The sequence below is a fragment of the Haliotis rubra genome, unplaced genomic scaffold, assembly GCF_003918875.1.
Source record: "Haliotis rubra isolate DU_JTF1 unplaced genomic scaffold, ASM391887v1 Scf384, whole genome shotgun sequence".
Lineage (NCBI taxonomy): Eukaryota > Metazoa > Mollusca > Gastropoda > Lepetellida > Haliotidae > Haliotis > Haliotis rubra.
The window spans coordinates 552,341-561,619 of record NW_025767062.1 but is presented as its reverse complement, the minus strand read 5'-3'; the positions used below and the strand labels follow the sequence as shown (position 1 = coordinate 561,619).

At 37.9% G+C, this 9,279-nt stretch overlaps 1 long non-coding RNA gene across 1 annotated transcript; it reads left to right on the top strand.

Annotated features, from left to right (window-relative positions):
• Positions 1-241: 241 nt before the first annotated feature.
• On the top strand, positions 242-7,383 carry LOC124286484. The gene is made up of 3 exons (XR_006901046.1): positions 242-319; positions 5,477-5,481; positions 7,374-7,383. It is a non-coding gene; the product is annotated as an uncharacterized LOC124286484 (long non-coding RNA).
• Positions 7,384-9,279: the final 1,896 nt, after the last annotated feature.

Here is a 9,279-nt window from a genome sequence, read left to right as displayed (position 1 = left end):
GCATCACCACTTGCACTTCCTGATGACCACAGTTGTTTGTACAGTAATCGCTCTTGAAATATGACTGGTGTTTGACGTGAAATTTGCATGTGTATGATTTTCATTTTCAAACCCAAAAAAAACCCGGCTAGAAACAAACACGAACAACTCTGTGATGAAATATGATTGGCAACATTAATGCGGTACAGTGATTTATCGACCTTCTTGAAAACTGTCAAAATCACGAATGACACCCCACACCTACTGCGTTGTGCACGTGCATCCCGTGCGTTGTGTTTAGGGGTGGTGATAAGGAGAAATGCTGGTGCGTTCATAAGAAGTTTGTTAACCCTTATACTTCCTATCGAAACTGAAAGCTCAGGTTCCCCTACTTTTTTTAAGAGTATAGTTGAATAAATATTGATGATGTTTGTCTGTCAATTATACTTAAGTTGAAACATCAATTTCCCTGTTTCCAGCTACACGAAATAGTGCATAGTCTTCTGTTGCATTTCATTTGGCCATCGGCGTTTATCCTGACTTCGTCTTCTTCGGAATGCATTGGAGGGGTTGAAATTGATTCTAAAGTGTAGCAATAAAACAAAATGATGGCCCTTATTTGTACTATTTCAACTGTGTTATGAGCATGTGTCTTTGAGCATTATAAGTTATTGAAATTTCTATCAGTTATTGTAATTTCCAGGTGTTTCGTTAAATGGTGATCATGTCATACCCTTCGTACGACACCGTCACGAACAAATGCAATATGCCATTCTTCCTCTATAGTATGTAAGTCCCATCTCTTTCAAGGTATTTTTCATACTATATGGCTTTAATCGCAGAATACTATCTGTGATTCTCTGGTAGTTTTACTGTCCTTCGACGACAGGCTTTAATCCTCAAAATGTATTCATCTTTAATTTATATATTGTTCTCGTCACGATATTGCTGAAATATTTCCGATGTGACGCTAAACAGTAACTCACTCACTCTTTCTCCATAACCAGCGCGGTATCAAGCCATGAGAAATAACCTATAATCTGATGCAGTTCAACATCACAGATAATAATAAAGTGTGATATCAAAACAACCATGATCGACTTATGCCTGTAAAATGGCACCAATTCATTACCACGTTCTGCAACAAGAGCAGAATGAATCATGAACTTACCCTTCGAGTTGACCAATATGCTATCGGTTCCAGCTTATGTACGAACACTTCTCAATTGGTCAGGTATGTTAGAACACATAGATTATATTTAGCTTGGCATTTTACTTAACACTAGGGATTTAAAAATTCAAATTGCAATTTTAAATGCCTGATTAAAACGAAATATGCAAAATATGAAAAGTCACCTTTAATCATTATGCCCAATGCTATGAACCTTGCTCGATATTTTCACATTCCCTTACAACACCAGCATTACTCTTTAATGCAAATCATGTTTCTGTGTATTGTTTATGCATCTATTTCGTTTCATTATTATTCTCTGGAGCTGTTGTTTTGAATATGTACGGGCTTATACACAAAGCATACCCTGTTCCCAATCTACTTTAACGCCTCAGTAACCGCCATTTGCCAGTGTGTAATGTAGCTTGACAAGTTATGTTATTTGTTTGCCTTGGTTACCTAACGTTTGTTGTTTTGACTCCTTGTCTACCCTTACAACCAATTCCCAGATAATCAATAAACAAATAACATCGAACTCAATACATTCCTAAGTTAAACCATGACTCTTCTTCAGTGTGCGTGTATACGATGTGTGACTGAGTGACGCCTTGTCGAGTTTCAGAGTGCACTGAGGGCGAAGTACTTGGACTCATCCTGGCAGGTTGCATTGGTTGGAAGCATTACTAGATAGCATGGTTCCATCACTTAAAAGGTTGTGTTCAATGCATATTACAGATGCACCCGACGAGCACACTAAAATAGAAGCGTCAAAACCCTTTCCACATTCATAAGAAATCTCTGCCAAAAGCAGAGTCGATTGTACAATTGTGACTATATCATGAGCAGATATTTGTTTCAGCAGTAGTACAGCTGTATGTTGTTGTTTGTAAACAAATCGGGTCTGAACCAGACAATTCAGTGATTGCAAGACGACGAAATGTATATTTTGGGGTGTGTTGACCTATTTGTTTTGTAATGTATATACATGTACACTAAACTCCAAACGAAACGTTACCCTCCTGCCTTAGTGACGGACGTACCTATCTTCAGCTGGCTTTGTGATGCGTGGACGTCCACTTCTTGGTCTGTCTACGGTGACCCCAGTCTGACTTAAGCCCTGAATAAGTCTTATAACCGTGATACGGCGGCATCCGAGGGTGTTGGCAACAGCATTGTACGTCGACCCCATCTGCACCATCCCAATGGCTCTTTCTCTCTCTTCAGCTGTTAATCGTGGCATATTCCTCGTAATTGTGTATCATATCATGTATTCTTACCCTATAGAATCATTCCATATGTGAAATGGATATGTGAAACTTTTAGATGTTCCTAAACACTTTTTCACAATACCAAAGACACGCTTTACTTGTTTTCACTAATGCAAATCAGCAGAACATGTTTTAAAAGACTGGAATCATGGGAATGATTATTTTATAATTTTACACACTCTACAACAGTTGTTTCTTGTTTTAATAATTGAAAAATGGCGACTTCAAATGGTTTATCTTTGTCTCAAAGCAGAATTTTATTTCAACCTTTCTTTTGAACATCTAAATCACTGTTGTTGGTATATTTCGGCATGGACGAAAATAGAACAATTTAACTCTTCTAAAAAAGGATGCATTTCGCAACTTCATATGAAAGCATTTGAGAAGTTTTTTTCGTGATTTGCATAAAGCTGTGTTGTTAAGCTTTCTTGTAACTAATACCTTCTAACATATCTTTGATAGTTTTTCAGTAATTCATAAAGGTAGGAGGGTAACGTTTTGTGGTGTGTAGTGTATGCGTGTGTGCTGGCATGCTTGTTTTGCAAATGATTATTGGAAATTTCCCATGAGCCTATCAGGACGCCTTTGACATGAATACTTTGAGTTCTTCAGTACCCATTTCATTATGATACCCTTATCCGACCTTCACCCAACACGAAAAGATTTATTCGAAACATGAAGGCATGACGACAGCTGTGGAGACAGCCAAAACAAGGCAATGCAAGTGCGGCAATGTAAAAGTTGAAACATATTTCATGGCTGGGTCTACTGGAAGCTGGCTCAACAACGTTTGGAAAGTTGAAGTCGACCCTCCTTGTTAAAACTCTTGTTTAGAGGGATCTGTCTGTTTCTTGTAGTACGTAGGTATGATATAAATGAAGCAGGCAAGGCGGCCTCTCTAGTCTATATTATTTCTGATTCAGGTGTGTAGCTATATGAGCATTATTGAACGATTTTCGATCATTGATACTCTTGCAAGATAATAAGGAAATGATTCATTCGATGTCTGGTGTGACACTTTGTTAAAGCAATGAATTCGTCCCAACGCCTGTAGTTCCAGGTACAATGCACAGATACTGTAATTTGAATCACACTGATCTTCATACTTTTACAGCACGGTTGTTGGTATTCTTAGGGCGCACTGAATAATTAGTTGTTATCCTATATTAACTGTTGATTACCAATGCTTTTGTATGATATAATCCCTTTGCATTCCATAGCTAGGATAAAGAAGATAAGAAAAGACTCTCCATCGTTGATTGGTGGAGCTGTGTAATGACTATAGAAAAAAACGCGTTGGTGACAAGGGGTTAAGGAGTTGAAATTCTGTAGAGTGACACATATTGGGGAGAGAAAACAGGCAATGTATTAAATAAATTGCATTTGCCTGAGAACATGTTTAAGCATTTACCCTTCAATTGCACAAGTTATAACAAAATGGAAACGATTATTTTAATGTAGGACAAGTCCATGTATACAGCAGTTAAGGCTTCTCAATATCCCCACTCATCTCGGACTTGGATTTGGTTCAGCCACCGACGGTTATGGCCAATCTACGTAGATGAATTAATTCTATAATGTTGCCTGACAATGTCTGCTTGAAGTAATTATCTGAATTTTGTGACTAAACCCTAAATAACGTCTGTATTTGAAATGTCACATGCCAAAATTAGTCGTAAATCTTCAATAGGCTATAAAACATATTTGCTGTCTTAACTCGGTAATAGAATAAACAAATGTGTTACTGGCGTAAACTAAATAATGGTTGTGTATTATTTCACATCAACAATTTATTGTAGCTCTTGCCCGTTGCTAACGAGACAAATATATCCAACAAAGCCCATGCAAGTCTAGAATATGTGGCAATTCTAGATTTCCACAGTTTTAGACTGAAAATTAGGAAAGTCTCTGGGCACCTTTTCATTATATTTTATGATTACGTTTTATGAACAGGCTGTTTCTGTAAAATATGTTCATTTCAGAGACTAGATGTTAGTCTAACCTCGACATCGATCACTTTGTTTAAAGGAGAAATCAATGCCTCGCCAATGTACACCAGAATAACACATTGTCCTTTTAATTTAAAAAGTAATATTGATTGTTCGGTGTCCCTACGCTGACTGTATAAAAACACGGTGAATGTAATCACGGAAGTGGATACTGCTGCAGCTAACTTCTAAGTGGGTAAAACAAGTCAACAGAATAGAGGAAGTCAGCCACGAACTTCCTCGTTAGACATTTGATAAAGCGTGGAGTGTCATATCTGGTTGTAGATGAAAGCAGCAAAGCTTATACATAATCAGAAGAAATTGTAATCCAGAGTACATTATATAATTCCGACTTTATCATAATATGTGGCTCCTCTGAATTTGCAAGGAAGCAAGAAATATATAATATAATGATTTATTACCGTATGTATTTATGAATCACTATCATAGATTCATTATATCGTATATGTATGTTCATGAAACGTCGAGTGTGTCCTTCTCACGGTTGCAAGTCATGCCAGTGTTCAACTGAACAAACACATAATCTTCGTATCACCTGACCGGCCATTTTGGTGAAGGGTTTTCCTTTTAGACATTATCATATTGCATAGCTGTGTGATCAAGCCGTTTTCCTTCAGCTGTCAGTTACAGTCAAATCATATTGCTATGAACTAGTAGGAGAGTGTTTCTATGAACTAGTAGGAGAGTGTTAGATAGTAATGTTGTTGCAATGTTGATTGTAATGTTAGGTTGTAATGTTGCTGATTAGGGAAGAGTGGCACGTACATACACGATGAGGTTCCCTGTGTGTTTTGTGTTTAGCGTGCAAATTGCTGATTTTGTATTTCACCCACCGTCTGAACTCAAAACGTCAAAACCAGAGAATTACCAATCTCGATTATCTTTCGAAACATATTCTTCTCGACTTATAGGGCAAATAAGTTGATGACAATTGCAGATGATGAAAACAACCCCTCACTATATGTTTAACAGAATAATCGGACGGACGATGCCTTTTTGCGTCCTTTGTCCACGCTGTGTATGCTCTCCGCGTTCCCTATATGGCCCAGTAGTCGTAAAAGGAGAAATGCGTTGGACAGAGTTGATTCTTTTTGGCACACAGCAACCTTTGATCGTGGGTTTGAATCACTATTCGCTATGGTTATGTTTCCAGGTTTGGTAGCACCATGCCGTCGTTCGTGGATTTCACCAAAGTCGTAAACATCTAACAACAGTATCACTTCAGACTTCCTTCCTACATCAAGCAGACACACCGTGATTTAAATGAAATTACTGATACACCTGATAAGCTAAGCATATCGCACAATATCATTGTCATGGTAGTTGTGAAAATATACATTTGAAAGTTCCCCCGTGGTACCTCTGAATGTGCAAGGAAGCAGGAAACAAACAGTACAATACGTGTGCCTCAGAGAGAGACGGCGACACACTGATTGGGTCACTTAAAGGAGAATACAAACGTTGTTAAAACAAGACACGGCCATATTGGAATGGTGTTCCTGAAGGTCATTCTGATAATTTCTTTTAACCGCATGAGATTAACAACAAAATAAACGTTAACATTTACAGCAGATTTAGACTCTCAGAGTGTCGAATTTCTGCACGATCTGTAATCTCAACCTCTGTATCCTTCAGATTTCCCTTTGATAAACACTTACGTATCGTTTTCTGGGTTTTCCAGTACCTGCTTCAGCAGAATGTAATACTTGTCAGATCAACGAATGTCTGATACTGCTTACCATCAACTGGTCAGTTGACGTTGGCCTTATACTGAAGTCTGTAGTTACAATGTTCAACTTACACAACTGATTCCGAATTAGTCTGCGGCGTTAAACAACAAAACCAATAACTTGTTTAAATGTGCCAAAGGCCAAGTCAAATCAACCTAATGACGTTCCAGTGTGACGCATTGATAAAGTCTAAAATGAACGTTGACATACGTATAGATTCTTTTGCATCTGCATAATGAAGACGTGACCAATAAAGTCACTTCTCTCAACTTTGCCTTCAACATTATATGTCAAGACGCTAGACTACAATATTTAGTTTATGGGTTTTCAAAGATATAGTCATTTCGATTTTTTGAAGAACATATCGAAATGAATTTATAGCAATTTGGTAGTGAGTGAGTGTGTGTGAGTATGGTTTTACGCCGCTTTTAGCATTATTCCAGGAAAATTCACGACTGGGAACGCTAGAAATGGGTTTCACACACTGTGCCCATGTGGGGAATCCAACCCTGATAATCGGCGTGCACTTTAGTAAATCGTGTTCGAACAAAATTAAAACAAAATTAATACAATGGGTTTTTTATAACTAATCATTCAGAATGATTAAAAAACGCGGTTTGAAATATAGCCTAAGCGATATCGAACGAAACATCTACGTTAGTGACCTTGTTAATTAAAACGAGACAAACCTTTCCATCATCTGCTACAGATATAGAGCAGGTTGTGGTAAAATGTGGCGTGTTCCTATTTAACCCTACTGCGGATGCTTTTTCTGGACTCTTGTCTCAAGCTGTAGGGTGAACTATTAATAGGCGTAAGCCACCATGATGTGCGTCAGAGGTTGTTGTTACCTTCCTGGATAACTATGTAGCACCAGTATGAAATGGCAGCTTGGCATTTCATCATGTCTTGGTATTTTTACTCCTGAGATGACATGGAAACATTTGAAGATTAAAGGAGGGGATCTGATTGAGGCAAAGCTCAAAGACATATTTGTGATGGAAACTCATCACGTAAAAATAAACATACTATTTTAAACGGACAATCCTTTCGGGACCTATATTACGGTAATTACTTTTCATACACAACAAATAACATTTCAGTTTTTTCTTTATTGTCTGCTCAAAATAACATTCGTGTAATCTTTTGTCCTCCTGCACCGTCATTTAATCAAATAACAACGAACATCATAAAGACAGTGTCGTAGCAAAGGTAGTTTGAAATGTGTACTTGTTTCTGTTAAAATATATCTCCATATCAATGGAAAATGTTCTCACTGGTATATTCAAAACAAATATGCCAGAGTGCTTCATAAAGAACTAAACTGTATGAATGGATCACTTAAAATCAGTGACACCGGGTGTTCGCCAAGAGGGTAAACATGCCCTGCTCTAACCATCACTTATACAATTATTTGTTAGAAACATATAAGGACATGCACTAATTCCGTATATAAGATAAAACATGGGATAGCATCCCGCTCTATGCTGACAAGCATAATATACAAGGTTATAACTGTAAAAACGTCTACTGGATATCTACCATAAAATGTTTACTGATATGGCTGAATCATTCAAGGTGAAGTATTGACTCAATAGCTAACAAAAATATCTTTCTGTGAAACATTGAAAGTACATGGACAAAGTACTGAGTAATACTGACTGACTGACTGAGTTTGGTTTTACGCCGCTTTTAGCAATATTCCAGCAACACCAGAAATGGGCTTCACACATTGTACAGTTGTGGGGATTCGGCGTGACGAGCCAACGCTTTAACCACTAGGCTACCCCACCGCCCCTACTGAGTAATAACACAAGCTATATTGGATAGCTCCAATGTGGACATTGACATATGGAATCATCCCTCATATAGCACAGCTTGGTACGCGAACTCACATCATTTTGTAATTCAGTGCATAAATCCACATATGACTCTCAATATTGTTTCTCGGTTGTCATTTGTTTTCCAAATCTGTTGGACAGATGAGATGACGATGCTCATGAATCTTTTAACGGTCTTATCTCGTGACGGATTCTCCGAATAGAATATTGAAATATTAAATTCTCTTCGTGCTACACTTTTGTAAACTTGCACACATAAGGACCACTTGACAGAACGGAAATGAGAGTTAACCGACCAAAGTGCGGAAATTCAAATCCGACCAGTGGGTAAAAGAGATAAGAACTTTGCGAAGTCCTTTGTTTGGGTGAATTTGGTTAGTCTGAAAAGTGAAACACAAAGCTTTCTGTTTGCTGCTATGAATCCAATCGTTACCGTCAATGTGTTATTTTGCATCAAAACGTAATATAAAATGTAACTTATGCAATGAATGTAACATTACTGTCCAACACGCTGTCAGTGGATGGTCAGCACTGGCACAATCAAAGCATTCTCCATTACTCGAAGAGTCACTTGGGCCGAGAGTTGACTAGTCCAACCAGCTCGACTGCTTCAGGTCTACCACACCACCTTGCTGAATGTTAACCTGTATAGTGATCATGCCAAAACCGGCGCAATTTCATACTCAGTCAGTAGATCATCTAGGGAAAACTGAAGGAATTTATTTTCCAGGTCGTCAATGCCACCACCAACGGATGTTAAGGTGATAAAACTTGTACCCATAACATATAGGTAAATTTATATTCAGTAATAATTCTAATATTTCAGCAACTGTTCATATAAAAAGGAGGAGAAGCATCATACATTACTTCACAGGGTACAGATAATTACGGTCTGTACTTTCTCGTAGCTTATTTCTTGAGTTTCGTAGACATCCATATAAATCTTCCTGCTCTCGGGGCTTTCATCTTAGGTAACAGTGAGGTGCATTTAATAGGTTAGTTAAAGCACCCCCGTTAGATACAGTTTATGTTACGAGAATATTTCAACAGTTATCGGTCTCGCGAAGGTATTGGGAGGTGTAATACGAAACTGTTCCCGGCGGCGAAGAGTGTAGTAAAGTATTCATTACTCAATTAAGCTTGCATTTGTTATACATTATACTCTCAAATACGACCATGAATGGTGTTGTATACATCAGTCGCAGCTTGTGTTCATGGACTGTTTTCTCAAAGTGCAACCATGCAATAAAGTGCATTATAAATAGTGCATTAGATGACTAG